Source organism: Callithrix jacchus, chromosome 14 (assembly GCF_049354715.1).
Source record: "Callithrix jacchus isolate 240 chromosome 14, calJac240_pri, whole genome shotgun sequence".
NCBI classification, from domain to species: Eukaryota; Metazoa; Chordata; class Mammalia; order Primates; family Cebidae; genus Callithrix; species Callithrix jacchus.
In genome coordinates, this window is record NC_133515.1 from 8,401,009 (window position 1) to 8,418,300 (window position 17,292).

Sequence of the window (17,292 nt, forward strand, 5' to 3'; positions counted from 1 at the left end):
TCCTAGATATGTTTTGTGAACTGCTTTCCTGGGGGGACCTGTTTGCCCCACTCATTGTGGCACTAATGGGATTTCCAGCCCTCCCCACTGGAGCCCACACCTGGCAGGTGCAGGGGCCACACCTTCCCAAAAGAAATCACCTACTGAACCTGCCCAGCTGGCTCCCCAGCCGCCCCACATGACAAAGCCACTTGCCCTGGTGGCTCCTCTCTGTTTACCTGCAGCTGCCCTTCAAAATAATAGACTCTTGCAACCAGCATCACAATGCCACCTGACTCAAGCTCCTCCCAGGTCTGATGGCTGCCAACTGCAACCAGTACAGTCAGCAGTTTCCAGGCAGTATCTGAAGTGTTGACAGAGGGCTCCGGGTGGCAGGTGTGATTCTACATTGCGAAAACTCGGGAACAGGCAGCAGCAAGGGCGACTTCTGAAGATGCTTCCGAAAAAGTTCTAGCTTGCTTTTCTGTTTTCCAAAATGCAACCGTATACAGAATTCTGCTCAAATGGCCTACAATTTAAATAATAAAGCACAAGAAATACATTTGATATGACAGAAGAAAGCAGTGAGTTCAGAGGAGAGCTTGGATGATAATCCCCGAGTGTTGGCCAGGCGTGGTGGCTCACACCTGTAATCCCAGCATTTTGGGAGGCCGAGGAGGGTGGATCACCTGAGGTCAGGAGTTCAAGACCAGCCTGGCCAACATAGTGAAACCCTGTCTCTATTAAAAATACAAAAAATTGACTGGGAGTGGTGGTGGGTGCCTGTAATCCCAACTATTCAGGAGGCTGAGGCAGGAGAATCACTTGAACCCAGGAGATGGAGGATGCAGTGAGCCGAGATCATGCCACTGCACTGCAGCCTGGGCAACAAGAGCAAAACTCCATCTCAAAAAAAAAAAAAAAAATCACTGAGTGTGCTGAAGGTAGTTTATATAGATTTGCCCTTTGTGCAGTTAGAGTTTACAGCCCACTGTGTTCCTGCCAACAACTTGGCCTTCTCCCAGGGAGAGGGCCAACTAGCTGGTGAAGAGTCCCCTGTCTCCTAGGGGGTGGTGCAGGGGCCCATGCAGCAGAATGGATTATTGAAGGAACAGGGACTGGGCCCCAGGGCTGAGGTCTCTAAGGACTGTCCCAGCCAGCAGCACTCTCTGTCCAGTGGCACAAGCTGGCCAAATCCTACAAGGCCCACACTGGCAATTCCACCCCGCTCAGTGGTCTGGACTGTGCATGTAGCCTGCCTCTGCTGCTGGCTTTCTCCTGTGACCTGCCCTCTGTCAGCAGCAGGGTGCCCTCAGGAGCCTCTTCAGAACTCTGTCCCCATGGAAGGCCAGCACGCAGGACATGTCCAGCACAGAGTGGCCCAGTATTCCAACAAGACACCACTCCACACTGAGACAAATCTCCCAAGGGGAGGCAGTGTCACATCGTGTGAATTCCCAGGGATGGAGAGATGTGCTGAAGAGCCGGGGTAGCAAGACACCTGCAGGCCTTGACACCTCTCACTGGCCCCTCCACCACCTCCCAGTGTGCTCTCCACAGCACGGTGCACACATGTTAACTCTGCTCAAATTTAAGGAGCAGAAAATTTCAGGAGTTTTCTTTCTTTGCCCTCCTTTGCTGTGGCAAGGCCATACATTCCCTGAGACATCAGAGAACCAAATGAAAAGGTCAACGACACCCATATGCATCTATTAAAATATCTTGTGCAAGCACATCTAAGGACTTTGTGACAGGACCTCCTTAGGCCCTGAGCTCATTTCATTCAAAGGAAAGGAAATGAATATTTATTAAGCACATTTCAGATCTCATTTAAAGTTCACAACCAGCTATGAGTTAAATGGTCCATTGCTTTTTTTTTTTTTTTGCAGGTGAGGAAATAGAGGGTCTGAGCAGCTGAGCCACCAGTCTGAGATGACTGTGGCAGTCATCTCTGGGCCGACCCTGAAATAAAGGCCCATGCCCCTGCAAGTGTGAGCTCTTCCCTGTGATGGCAGCTGCCTCCCAAGAAATCCTAGCCAAGAGTTTGAGTGACCAAGCAAGCTACATCCATTCTGGGCTAGAATCTGGTAGCATGTATCAAAACCTGCTGCTCTAGCAATTTCACTTCTGGGGAATTTGTCCTAAGGAGATAATCCAGCGTTCTTATAACTGTTCCTGGAAACATTCTAAAGGCTCACCAGTAGGAGACATAGGCAGGAGACCAGACATAGCATCAGGACATAACCATATGAGGGATGTTATCCAGTCATTAGAAATCATGATACATGAAAATATTTAGTGACATGGGACAATACCCACCATACATTGCAATGGGGGGAAAATCAGCTATGACAGACTTCTAAGAGTATGCAATAGCAAAGTCAGGGGATCAACCTGGTTGTCCATCAACGGATGACTGGATAAAGAAAATATGGTGCATGTACACCATGGAATACTACACAGCCGTATTAAAAAAAAAGGAATGTTATCATATCCTTTCTAGCAACTCAGATGGAGCTAGGGCATTACCCTAAGTGAAACAATTAAGAATCAGAAAATCAAATATCAGGTCCGACACAGTGACTCATGCCTGTAATCCCAGCACTTTGGGAGGCCAAGATGGGCAGGTCGCTTGAGGTCAAGAGTTCAAGACCAGCCTGGCTAACATGGCGAAACCCTGTCTCTACTAAAGATACAAAAATTAGCCAGGCGTGGTGGTGCATGCCTATAATCCCAGCTACTAGGGAGGCTGAGGCAAGAGAACTGCTTGAACCTGGGAGGTGGAGGTTGCAGTGAGCCGAGATTGCATCACTTGTACTCCAGTCTGGGTGACAGAGTGAAACCTTGTCTCAGAAAAAAAAGAAAAAAAGAAAAGGAAAGAAAAGCAAATACCACATGTTCTCACTTATAAGTGGGAGCCAGGCAAGAGGTACACATGGGCACAAAGATGGAAACAATAGACACTGGGGATTCCAAAATGGGGAAAGTGGAAAAAGTATTTATTGGGTACAGTGTTCACTGTTTGGGTTGTGGGTACACTAGAAGCCCAAACCTCACCATTATATTATACAATATATCCATACAAAAAACCTGCACTTGTACCCCAACAGTACAAAATTTAAAAACAAATAAAATAAAAGTGAAGATGTATCCCCTCATTTGAAGTACTTGCTCAGCATGGATTCTGCTTCATTAAGCCTGGACTGCAGCCTGAGATGCTTGCATTTCTAACAAGCTCCCAGGTGATGCTGACCATGCTGCCTGTGGACTTTCCTTTGATGAGCATCATGTATGCAAAATGATGCCTGCAGTAAGAACCCGTTTTTGTTTTTTGGAAAGCTGTTAGTGCATAGAATAAGCAAAGGAAAGATCACAAAACAATGCGAACTGACATTATCTCTGGGTTGTGGAAAGATGTGCATTCACACTTCCTAAGTTTTCTGACTTCGCATGCATTTTGTTCACAATTAGAAGAAGCTCCAATAGTTTCTTTTAAAGACAAGCCAGTGTGATGTAAATAGACTGGGATTTAGGGCCCAGGATTTGGAGTTATGTTGCTTCCCCTATCTGAGGCTCAGTTTTCTGACTTGGAAACCTCAAGCGTAAGTGGTTGTGAGAACGGAAGCAGATCCTATGTGTAACTTTCTATGCAGTGCCTAGCACGCAGAAGGAACTCTCGATGTCAGGACCTGCCTTCTGCACTGCTGGGAACAAGATCTCATGTCTATGAGGGGCAGTTTCTGTCATTTTCACAAAGTACTTTAGCGGCAGCTCCCTTGTTTGTCTCCACATCATCTCTGTGACAGAGGCTGGAGGAGAAGCTATCACTGTAGAACTTGAGAGCAATCTACCTGCCCAAGGCAGCCAGGCAAGTCAGCATGGGTGGCCTAGAACCTCTGTCCCCAGAACACGGCTTCCCTTTTAGGCTCCACTACCTCTAATGTACCCATTGCATGACCCATACACAGGGACCACAGTGGCCGAGCTCTGACCCCAGGGTGGGAACAGACCCACTGCCGAACTGCCTGGGACAGGGACACAGAACTGCAGTGTCTCTGGGCCTGCCAGGAAACAGGTTAGAGGATGCCCCACACAATGTGCCACTTAGCCCACCATCCCTCCAAGAGAAACCCTCAGTCACTCATGGGGACATTACAGTGTGCTTTTCCTCATGGAATATTTTGAACGTCTAGTCTGTTGAAATAACTCCACAATTGACTGGGCACGGTGGCTTATGCCTGGAATCCCAGCACTTTGGGAGACCAAGGCAAGCAAATCATCTGAGGTCAGGAGATCGAGACCAGCCTGGTCAACATGGTGAAACCCCATCTCTACTAAAAATACAAAAATTAGTTGGGCATGATGGCACATGCCTATAATCCCAGCTACCCAGGTGGCTGAGGCAAAAAATTGCTTGAACCCCAGAGACTGGGCCACTGCACTCCAGCCTTGGCAACAGAGTGAGACTCTGTCTCAAAAATAAAAGTAAGAAATACTCCACAAGTCTGCTCCTGGTAAGTTCTTTCAGCTACAAAGGCAGTCAACCAATTAAAGTCCCAAAGCCCAACTGAGCACTTAAATTACTTAAATCGGTTGTTTACAATGGTCAGAAACGAGTTAGATAATTTCAGAATATTCCCTTTGCTGTGTGTTGTTCAGGGTGAAGTTTCACAAGTGGTGCCTGCCACATACACATTCTTTTCTTGCTGAATATCCCAAAGTGATGCTATACAGAACCCAAAACCATCATGGCTCACACTGACCCTGACCAGAATCAAAACAGGAAACCGCAAGGGCAGCTCATTTACCACATGGATGGTTTTTCCGGTTCCTTCCACGTACACGTGGCTCTGTGGGAACACCAGAGTGAAACCCAAGGGCCGTGCCCTAGCCAGGAGTCAGGAGGCTCTGCACAGGCCGCTGGGCAGAATCACTGCACCTTGTGCCTCATGGGGCCAGTCTCCCTTCACATGCCTGGGCGCACCCCTCCCAATGTCCAGGAGGCAAAGAACAGTCATTGGAGAACTTGTTCTTAAAGGTGGGACCTGTGTGGTGACCTCCTCCATGGCCTCCAGAAATCCACATTGTGGAACAGCAAGGGATTGCCAGAATCCCTGGAAGATTTCTGGGCAAGGGATAGTGATGAAGCCAGCGGTTCCTTCTCTTCTGGTTTTGGGTCAGCCTGGTATTGTCATCATCTGTCACCCCATCACCTCACCATTAGAGGTAGCCCAAGGCACAGGGGACAAATGCTGGTGTTTCTACAAAGAAAGACTATCCTCACTACTGATCACTTCCAAGGGGTCATAGACACAGATCCTCAGCTCATGAAGGCAAACTAGGCTCACTTCAATTCTGTCCCTCTGGCCATCTCTAAGGAAAGCAAAACATCCTCTCCAAAACAATAGCAATGCTCCCCACAAGACCTGGCTAGACAATTTGTTCTTCATTTCCCTCCCACCTGGAGCCCATGTACTGTGTGCAGAGCAAACACAGTTTGCATAATAAGCATCTGATGAGATCAAACCACATTCTCAGGAATGCCACGCAAACTCCCAAAGTGCTGTCCCTCTACACAACCACCTAAGTTAAGCACTTCACTGTGAGCGGGGGCATGGCCCCAGCCCATGTAAACCACAGGCCACATAAGAGCATGTGGTCGGGCCCTTCACTGGGCATGTGAAGACACAGCTCAGAGAAAGATTCAGCTGCTGGCTCAGGTTCACAGTCACCTACTGGAAAAGGCACCAGATGCCTGGTCTCCTAAATGCCACTTCCCTGTGCCTCTTCAAACAAGACAGGCTACTGTTAGCTCAGCAAATTAGCAACTCCCAGCTGTGTCATCTCAGGCACTGTGCTCCTCGCTGACATCTGTCACATCTGTCAGTCACTTCTGTATGGGTGTGATGAGACAGGCCACTGCCATCTCTGACAGAGGGAAGAAGGAAAAGTCCCAGCTGGCAGACAGCAAGAGAGAACAGAGCAAGCCTGTGACAGTGGGCTATCACTCAACATTCTATCAGCTGGTGGTCTGGACAGAAGAACCGCACTCAGGATCCTTGTGGCCTGACACGTAAGACATGCAGACGTAAATGATTCAACACGGGCATCATGAACTACTGGGAAATAACTTGTTATAAGAGACTAAGAAAATAGGCTTCAGCATGAAGGACAGAAATAGATGTGCCACACAGAGCTAGTATCTGCATTTATTAAATAAAAATACACATGATAGAAACCTGTCAGCTAATGAGATTACACATTTGCCCCTGATAGGCTGGCACTTTGGAACTCTGATGACATAGAGGCCACAGATGCCAATGATTTGCCCTCATGGGGCTGTAGAATGTTGTCTGTAGGCATGTAACATGGCCTGCCAGCCTGTTTGCTTTCCTCTTGGTCAACTCTCAGGTTTTCCATCAGCCAGCCAGACTCCAGGTTAAGCCCCAAGCTTGCAACTGGTTTCTTATACTTGGGAGCAAAAGCAAGTATGCTCCAGTGATCTCCTTGACCTGGGAGAACATGAAAGTTTGGAGTTGGAGGTGCAGATATGAGGAAACTACATAATTATTTAGAACAAATTCCATGTCTGAATTTGTTTGCCTTTATTTTCTGAAATCGAGAGTAATTACATAATATTTTGATTCCTTTACAGATCTAAAATCACCTTGAAAGTTTACACTAAAATTAACTCCAGATGGATTAAAGACTTAAACATAAGACCTGGCACCATAAAAACCCTAGAAGGAAATCTAGGCAAAACCATTCAGGACATAGGAGTAGGCAAGGACTTCATGAACAAAACACCAAAAGCATTGGCAACAAAAGCCAAAATAGACAAATGGGACCTAATGAAACTCCACAGCTTCTGCACGGCAAAAGAAACAGTCACTAGAGTGGATCGGCAACCAACAGAATGGGAAAAAATTTTCGCAGTCTACCCATCTGACAAAGGGCTGATATCCAGAATTTACAAAGAACTCAAGCAGATTTACAGGAAAAAAACAAACAAGCCCATTCAAAAGTGGGCAAAGGATATGAACAGATACTTTACAAAAGAAGACATATATGAGGCCAACAATCATATGAAAAAATGCTCATCGTCACTGGTCATCAGAGAGATGCAAATCAAAACCACATTGAGATACCATCTCACGCCAGTTAGAATGGCGATCATTAAAAAATCTGGAGACAACAGATGCTGGAGAGGATGTGGAGAAAAAGGAACACTTTTACACTGTTGGTGGGAGTGTAAATTAGTTCAACCATTGTGGAAGACAGTGTGGCGATTCCTCAAGGCCTTAGAAATAGAGATTCCATTTGACCCAGCAATCCCATTACTGGGTATATATCCAAAGGACAATAAATCGTTCTACTCTAAGGACACATGTACACGAATGTTCATTGCAGCACTGTTTACAATAGCAAAGACCTGGAATCAACCCAAATGCCCATTGATAATAGACTGGATTGGAAAAATGTGGCACATATACACCATGGAATATTATGCAGCAATCAGAAATGATGAGTTTGTGTCGTTTGTAGGGACATGGATGAATCTGGAGAACATCATCCTCAGCAAACTGACACAAGAACAGAAAATGAAACACCGCATATTCTCACTCATAGGTGGGTGATGAAAAATGAGAACACATGGACACAGAAAGGGGAGTACTAAACAGTGGGGTCTATTGGGGGGGAAAGGGGAGGGCCAGTGGGAGGGGGAGGTGGGGAGGGATAGCCTGGGGAGAAATGCCAAATGTGGGTGAAGGGGAGAAGAAAAGCAAAGCACACTGCCATGTGTGTACCTACGCAACTGTCTTGCATGCTCTGCTCATGTACCCCAAAACCTATAATCCAATAAAAAATTAAAAAAAAAAAAAAAAAGAAAGTTTAGTAATTGAAAAGGTATTACTTTAGTTGTTATTTTAAGTTAAAAATTGTTTAGAGAACCAGCATAAATGCTCCAGAGAGGGGGTCCCCAACCTCCTGGGCTGTGGGCTGTCACTGGACCATGGCCTGTTAGGAACTGGGCCACACAGTAGGAGGTGAGTAGCAGGTGAACGAACATGACCACCTGAGCTCTGCCTCCTGTCAAATCTGCAGCAGCATTAGATTCGCATAGGAGGGTGAACCCTATTGTCAACTGCTCATGTGAGGGATTTGGGTTGCATGCTCCCTATGAGAATCTAGCTAATTCTTGATGGTCTGAGGTGGAACAATTTCATTCCAAAGCCATCCTCCTGCCCTTTCCTGGTCCATAGAATAGTTGTCTTCCATGAAACCAATCCCTGGTGCCATCAAGATTGGGGATCGCTGCTCTAGAGAGTTTAAATCCACTGTTAAATTATTTTCACATTTTCTCATTCTGTACAAGTTGTTGAAATCTCAGGAAGGTTCCCTACTAAACAAGGCTTTTGCCCTAAGACTGTGAGCTGGCAAAGGGCCAGGCTAGGTGGAATTCAGCTTTGTCTTCCCAGCACTGACAGCAAGTGTTAGGTCCCAGTAAATGGTCACAGACTTAAATAAATGCATTGTAAGTCTACTTTTTAAAGGGATTACTGAGCATAGCTTCCACTTTTAGAGATACATTCTTTTTATCACCACAAGAAAAGATAAGGCAAAATGGCAACACTAGCACACCTGTTGCCATACTCCCATCACCTGCCCTTGGCAGACATGAGTAATCAATCACAGTGTCATTCTCAGGTTGCACCCAGCATGGTGTATATTTCAGGCAGCTACTGCCAGCGGCTCAGGGCAGCACTTGGCCAGATGCTTACTTCCCCTATTGTTAGAAATAGCAATGAGTCTGTAGAACTGGGTTCTACCCTTGACTTTACCACTAACAAGCTACTAACCAGCTGAGTGACTTGTGATAAATCACTTCCCTTTCTGGGCCTCAATTGTGATACAAATGGCTTGGACTCTGATATCTAACATTCTATTAAGGTCATGCAGCATGTAATGGTGTTTCAGTCAATGATGAACAGTCAATAATCTTACACCGATACTGTAAGATTATAATGGAGCTGGGAAATTCCTATCACCGAGTGATGTTATAGCCATTGTAACATCATAGTGCAATTAATTTAAAAAATAAATTTAGTTGGTGGCTCACGCCTGTAAACCCATCACTTTGGGAGGCTGAGGCAGATGGATTACCCAAGGTCAGAAGTTTGAATATGGTGAAACGCCATCTCTACTAAAAACACACAAAAATTAGCCAGTGTGGTGGCATGTGCCTGTGATCCTAGCAACTCAGGAGGCTGAGGCAGGAGAATCGCTTAAACCTGGGAGGTGGAGGTTGCAGTAAGCTGAGATCATGCAACTGCACTCCAGCCTGGGCAACAGAGTGGGACTCTGTCTCAATAATAATAATGATGATAATAAAATTTAAAATAAATAAATAAATTTAGTATATCCTAAGTCCACAGTGTTTCTAAAGTCTGTAGTAGTGTACAGTCATGTCCTAGGCCTTCATATTCACTCACCACTCACTCACTCACTCACTCACCCAGAGCAATTCCAGTCCTGCAAGCCCCAATCATAGTAAGTAACTATACAGGCATATCATTTTTAACCTTTTTTTTTTTTTGAAATGGAGTTTCACTCTTTTGCCCAGGCTGGAGTAAAGTGGCGCAGTCTTGGTTCACTGCAACCTCTGTCCTCCAGGTTCAAGCGATTCTCCTGCCTCAAGACTCCCGAGCAGTTGAGATTACAGGGGCCTGCCACCAAGCCCAGCTAATTTTTGAATTTATAGTAAAGACTGGGTTTCACCATGTTGGCCCAATCTGGTCTCAAACTCCTGAGCTCAGGTGATCCACCTGCCTTAGCCTCCCAAAGTGCTGAGATTAGAGTTACGAGCCATCACACCCAGCCCATTTTTAATCTTTTATACCATCTTTTAACTGTCCCTTTTCTATGTTTAGACATGTTCAGATACATACAAACTTACCATTGTATTACAATTGCCTACAGTGTTCAGTATAGTAACATGCTGTGCAGGTTTGTCGTCTAGCAGAAATAGGCCACATGTAGACTAGCTGCGTATCCGGCTATACCATCTAGGTTTGTGTAAACGTCTTACATGATGTTCACACAATTAAATCACCTAGGGATGCATTTCTCAGAACGTGTTCCTGCTATTAAGTGATGTATGGCTGTATTTTACTTTTGAAAAGTAAAAGTCTGTAAAATTGGCACAAACAGTCTTATGTGAAGATACAAATCAACATACGAAACACATCTGAGCTGAGACCAATAGGTACAGATGCTCCTTGATGTACTATGGGGTTACATCTGGATAAACCCATCATAATCTGAAAATATTGTAGTGGCAAACACATGGCTGACTGGGAGGGGCCCAGCATCATAAGAGAAGTACAGTTTCTACTGAATGAGTATGGCTTTCATACCATCGTGAAGCCAAAAAATCCCAAACTGAAACACTGTAAGTCAAGGACCATCTGTATTGAAAATATATTTTCAAAACCTCATTCTCAGTACACAGCTTGTGTGTGATCCAGAAAAATGAATGGTATCACCACAGAAAGTCCCTCTGGCCCTGAGAAATCTTCCCACTCCCCTGGTAACCTGCTTCCTCCCTCCAAGCCCCTGCCCACTCACGCCTGGTTTGACACATCTCCCTCCTGGACTCTGAGCTCCCTGAGGGCAGAGACTAGTTCTTTTCATCTTCATAGCCCTAATACCCGCACACAGTGGGGGCTTGATAAATGTTTTATGAACGAGCAAGCCTCACCACCTATGCTTAGAAAACCAAGGAGAGAGATGGCCAATCAGGAGCAGCTCAGAATTGCAGCTCCCAGTGAAAGTGCAGAGGGTGAGTGGACGCCACATTTCCAGATGGACTTTTATTGCCCACAGACCAAGAGATTCCCAGGTGGAGGAGCCCCACTGGTTGCCAGCGCAGCTGGTTTGGCTGGTGCGGCTGCTTTGTCAGTGTCCCAGGGTGGTGGTTCTCCGTACAAAATATGGGTCTGGGCACCGTTTTAGCTGGTGATTGGAGCTCTGGGAAGGCAGAGTCACCCATTCATCTGACTAAACAGGAGACCAAAACAGAGAGCCAGGCCAGGAGATTCCCAGGCAAAAAAAAAAAAAAAAATGCCGTGAATCTCAGTGCTGCTGTTTCAGCTGGCACAGAGGGTCACCACATGGGAAATCACACAGATCCTGGCGCCTTTTTAACAGGCAACTGGAACACCTGGGAGAGAGTCAACCATTCAACTAAAAAAAAAAAAAAGGCTCTGAGGCAGGGAGCCAAGTGACCAGGCTTGGCTGGTCCCACTCCCACAAAAAAACAGCAATTGGAAACGCTCTGGGTTGAGAGTTTCACAGCAAGCACAGCTGAACCCAAGACAGTCCAGCTCCGTGGGGGAGGGGCGTCCACCATTACTGAGGCACTCCACCACTACAAAGGTAGTCCGCCATTGCTGAGGCAACCCAACACTACAGAGAGCGTCTGCCATTACAGAGGTGGGCCGACTTTGCTGAGGCAGTTCTAACTACACCCGTATAAACAGGACTGCAGGGAAGTTCACATGGCAGCTAGGTGGAGCCCACATCAGCTCAGTAAAGCCTCTGCAGGCAGACAGTGACTAGGCTGCCTCCTCGTTGGGCAGGGCAGCCCTGATAAAAAGGCAGCAGCACAACAGAAACTCATAAATAAAGCCCTAACTTACAGGGACAGGGCACCTGGGGGAAAAAAAGGGGGTTCATGAGTTCTGCTGCAGCAGACTTAAACCTGCCCAGCAACTCTAAATGAACAACAGAGCTCACAGCTCAGCACTTGAGCTCCTATAAAGGACAGACTGTCTCTTCAAGCAGCTCGCTGACCCCTGTATATCCAAAGAGTCACATCATAAAGGAGAGCTCAGACTGACAATTGGTGGGTATCCTTCAGGGACAAAGATAGCAGAAGAAGAAAGTGGCAGCAACCCTTACTGTTCTGCAGCTGCTGCAGGTGATCCCCAGGCAAGCAGGGCCTGGAGTGGACCTCAGCAGTCCTATAGCAGAGGGGCTAGACTGTTAGAAGGAAAACTAAGAAATAGAAGGAAATAACTTCATCATCAACAAACTGGACATCCACTCAGAGACCCAATCTGAAAGGCAACAACTTCAAAGACGACAGGTGGATAAATCCACAAAGATGGGAAGAAACCAGGGCAAAAAGGATAAAAGCACCCAAAACCAGAATGCCTCTCCTTCTACAGGGATCACAACTCCTCACCAGCAAGGGAACAAGGCTGGATGGAGAATGAGAGTGATGAATTGACAAAATCAGGCTTCAGAAGGTGGGTAATAAGTAACTTCTGTGAGCTAAAAGAACATGTTCTAACCCAATGCAAAGAAACTAAGAACCTTGAAAAAAGATTTGATGAAATGCTAATGAGAATAGACAACTTAAAGAGGAATATAAGGGAATTGATGGAGCTGAAAAACACAACACGGGAACTTCCTGAAGCATACACAAGTTTCAACAGCTGAATTGACCAAGCAGAAGAAAGGATATCAGAGGTTGAAGATCAACTCAATGAAATAAAACAAGAAGGCAAGATTAGAGAAAAAACGGGTAAAAGGAATGAACAAAGTCTCCAAGAAATATGGGACGATGTGAAAAGACCTAATCTACGTTTGATAGGTGTATCTGAATGTGACGGAGAGAATGAATCCAAGCTGGAAAATACTCTTTAGGATATCGTCCAGGAAAACTTCCCCAACCTAGCAAGGCAGGCCAATATTCAAGTCCAGGAAATACAGAGAACACCACAAAGATATTCCTCAAGAAGAGCAACCCCAAGGCACATAATTGTCAGATTCACCAGGTTGAAATGAAGGAAAAAATGCTAAGGGCAGCCAGAGAGAAAGGTCGGGTTACTCACAAAGGGAAGCCCGTCAGACTCACAGCAGATCTCTCAGCAGAAACCCTACAAGCCAGAAGAGAGTGGGGGCCAATATTCAACATCCTTAAAGAACTTTCAACCCAGAATTTCATATCCAGCCAAACTAAGCTTCATAAGTGAAGGAAAAATAAAATCCTTTGCGAACAAGCAAGGACTCAGAGATTTTTGTCACCACCAGGCCTGCTTTACAAGAGCTCCTGAAAGAGACACCACACACAGAAAGGAACAACCAGTACCAGCCACTCCAAAAACATATCAAATGGTAAAAAGCATCAACACAATGAAGCAACTGTGTCAACTAACGGGCAAAACAGCCAGCTAGCATCAAAATGGCAGTATCAAATTCACACATAACAATATTAACCCTAAATGCAAATGGGCAAAATGCCCCAATCAAAAGACACAGACTGGCAAATTGGATAAAAAGCCAAAACCCATCAGTGTGCTGTATCCAGGAAACCCATCTCACATGCAAGGATACACAAAGGCTCAAAATAAAGGGATGGAGGAAGATTTATCAAGCAAATGGAGAGCAAAAAAAAAAAAAAGCAGGAGTTGCAATTCTCATCTCTGATAAAATAGACTTTAAACCAACAAAGATCAAAGGAGACAAAGAAGGACATTACATAATGGTAAAAGGATCGATACAACAAGAAGAGCTAACGATCCTAAATATATATGCACCCAATACAGGAGCACCCAAATACATAAGGCAAGTTCTTAATGACTTACAAAGAGACTTAGACTCCCACACAATAATAGTGGGAGACTTCAACACTACACTGTCAATATTAGACAGATCAACCAGACAGAAAATTAACAAGGATATCCAGGACTTGAACTCAGACCTGGACCAAGCAAACCTAGTAGACATTTACAGAACTCTTCACTCAAATCCAGAATATACATTCTTCTCAGCACCACATCATACCTACTCTAAAACTTATCACATAATTGGAAGTAAATCACTCCTCAGCAAATGCAAAAGAATGGAAATCATAACAGTCTCAGACCATAGTGCAATTAAGTTAGAATTCAGAATTCAGAAACTAACTCAGAACCGCACAGCTTCATGGAGACTGAACAACTGGCTCTTGAATGTTGACTGGGTAAACAATGAAATGAAGGCAGAAATAAAGAAGTTCTTCAAAACCAATGAGAACGAAGACACAACATGCCAGAATTTGTGGGACACATTTAAAGCAGTCTCTAGAGGAAAATATATAGCAGTAAATGCCCACGTGAGAAGCAAGGAGAGATCTAAAATTGACACCCTATAGTCAAAATTGAAAGAGCTAGAGGAGCAAGATAAAAAAAAACTCAAAACCCAGCAGAAGAGAAGAAATAACTAAGATCAGAGCAGAACTGAAGGAGATAGAGACACAAAAAAATCAATAAATCCAGAAGCTGGTTTTTTGAAAAGATCAACAAAATAGACAGACCAGATTAATAAAAATGAAAAGAGAGAATAATCAGTCAGATTAATAAAAATGAAAAGAGAGAATAATCAAATGAATGCAATAAAAAATAAAGGGGATATCACCAGAGATTCCACAGAAATTCACACTATCATCAGAGATTATTACAAACAACTCTATGCACATAAACCAGTAAACCTGGAAGAAATGGGTAAATTCCTGAACACTTGCACCCTCACAAGCCTAAATCAGCAAGAAGCCAAAACCCTGAATAGACTAATAACAAGGGCTAATGTTGAGGCAGCAATTAAGAGCCTACCACCCAAAAAAAGTCCAGGTCCAGACGGGTTCACAGCCAAATTCTACCAGACACACAAAGAGGAGCTGGTATCATTCCTTCTGAAACTATTCCAAATAATTCAAAAAGAGGGAATCCTCCCCATATCATTTTATGAGACCAACATCATCTTGATACCAAAACCCTGCAGAGACTCAACAAGAAAAGAAAACTTCAGGCCAATATCCATGATGAACACAGATGCAAAAATCTTCAATAAAACACTGGCAAGCCGATTGCAACAGCACATCAAAAAGCTTATTGACCATGATCAAGTAGGATTCATCCTGCTCCTGTGGTAGTAAGAGGACTTCCAGTTCTCTGGTGGTGAAGTCAGGTGGCCGCACAGCCAGGAGAGGAGCTGGCAAGGTCTCCTCCCACAGATGCATCTAGTTTTTCCAAGGGCAAGGCCACTGGAGCCAAACTCAACCCAGACTGGCCCCAATGGGTCCCAAGGGGAGGCAGGTGTTGGGAGAGCCCCCAGCCCAGTGGCTTTCTGGCCAATGTGGCAGGTGACCATTTGGACAAGTGTGACATATCCACCTCCTTGCAAAGGGGAAGCCACGCCTCCCCTACTCACAGGGCACCTCGGCTGCTGTGGTTGAAGGGCAACTTGTGGAGTGCCCTGTTTAATAGTTCGAGGGGCTGTGAGTTAAACTGCCCCGGAGAGGCCTCACCCATTCCACCCTCAGGATTACCATTAGTGCCACCGTAGGGCTCCTAGTGGCTTCAGGGCCGACAGGTCAGATGGGCTGCACTCAGCACCTGCCTGAAACCAGATGGACACTTGTATGTGTGGGGAGGCTGTGGCTTTGTTTTCTACCTGGAGGCAGCCCTTTCCGACCAAGTCTGTGATGGTGAGAATGGTCACAGGCTGATGTGCCCACTGCCAGGGCATGTTCAGAAGCCTCATGGACGGAACGCTGGTGCCCCTGCTCCTCAAGTACAGACTGGAGCCCAGCAGCCTCAGCCCCACCTGGGAGCGCATCGGAGATGCAGACGCTCAGGCTCCCCCCAGACCGGTGAATCCGAATCCGCACTTCACCAAGGTCCCCAGGTTCCTCTACACATTCAAGTTTGAGAAGCACTGCCTTAGAGCTCTTGTTCTCAATGCCAGGTGCTCACCAGGATTGCCGGGGAGCTCTGACAAATCCTGACACTCATGTTATGCTCCAGCCCAGCTGCTGGCAGTGGGGCTAAGGTATGTAATTTTTGAAGCCCCCCACTGGTGATTATAGAATGCAGACAGAGAGTAGAGAACCACTGTTCTAGAGGTGCGTCAAGACCTTTGAGTGTGACCCTCACGTCATCAGGGGAGCCTTCAGCTGGGGCACCATATATAGGCACACAGTGCTCACCCACAAGGACAAGGAGCTGCCACCAGCTTGGTGCCTGCACCATCCAGGCGATGGAAGCCACTCATGGCCAACAAGTGTGTTCCTGGTCTGTGACTTGGTGGTGGAAGCTGGGCACACAGCATCATGACAGGTAGGGGATCCAGGCCACTTCTGAGAGGCACCTCTCTTCCAACACAGGCTTAAGGCAGCCCAGAAATATGCGCCCTCTAATCATTTCGACTGCACTCAGACCTGGACAACTGGAGTTCCTTGTGAAGGGGCAAGATGCATTCTAATCCTGGGGGAGGACCTGGGAACAGGAGTGTTGATGGGACTACAACACAATGTGGGTGCAGCGCGGCGGGGCACCTTGTTCCACGTCCCATGCTATAGTCTCCAGAACAAACAGTTTTCCTTCGAGACACTGAATGCCCAATAAAGGAGAACGGAGGGACTGTAGCCTCCTAGAAATGGGAACTCATCTGGGCGACTAACGGTCACATAGGCTGCATTCCATGTGAAACCAGTGGTGAGGCGGCATCTCTACTCTGGGCACTACCGAGCAGAGGGGACCACTGCTCCAGCAAGGCTAGAAATTGTGTTCACCCAGGAATTCAGTGAGCCAGTCTCTTAATACATGCTATGGCCCAAGGCAGAAACTGCAGACACGGCCCAGGCCTAAGCCAGTCACTGTAGCTCTATCCCCCGGCAAGAGTGTTGTTCCAGGGACAGGTATGTGACTGGTTTTAGGTCAAAGAGCGAGACTCATGGATTTTCAGAATTGTTGCAAGAGAACATTTTTTTTTTCTGTTGTGCCTGGGAAAATGAGAATCTATAGAGGAAGGAAGCACCAAGCAATGAAGAGAGAAAAGCAAGTGCCTCTGGGGACTCTGTTTGGAGTCCTGGATCCAGCTATTTCTGAAGCTAACTAGCTGTGATTTTCCTGATGAGCCATAAAATCTGCCTCTCATTTTTTAAAAGCCAAAGAAGCCTTACCTGCAACAGAAAGGGTCCCAACTGATTCCCTGAGCAAACAGGGGCTGGCTGAGTGACATCAAACCATTTGAAACCCCTGATTCCACCTGGAATGCTTTGTTTGGTTCCATTTTTGGATCTGTAGGACAAAGGGGTTTGGTACACTTTCAGGACTTTCAGCGACAGCCAGTTCAGGCTGAGGCACGCTCTAATGTAGGCATCAGTAGAAGCAGCATCTGTTTGTTGTGGATTCACAGAGTAGAGGGATGACCCCTTTGTATCAGGGCCACTTTTGAACAGCTCAGTAATCAGCAAAATAAGCA

The 17,292-nt window shown here is 46.0% G+C and overlaps 1 protein-coding gene across 5 annotated transcripts in view; it reads right to left on the bottom strand.

The window, feature by feature from the left end:
- The window catches only part of CRACDL (CRACD like), a 146,994-nt gene that overhangs the window by 75,751 nt on the left and 53,951 nt on the right, over positions 1-17,292 (bottom strand). The gene's annotated exons all lie outside the window — the stretch shown is intronic.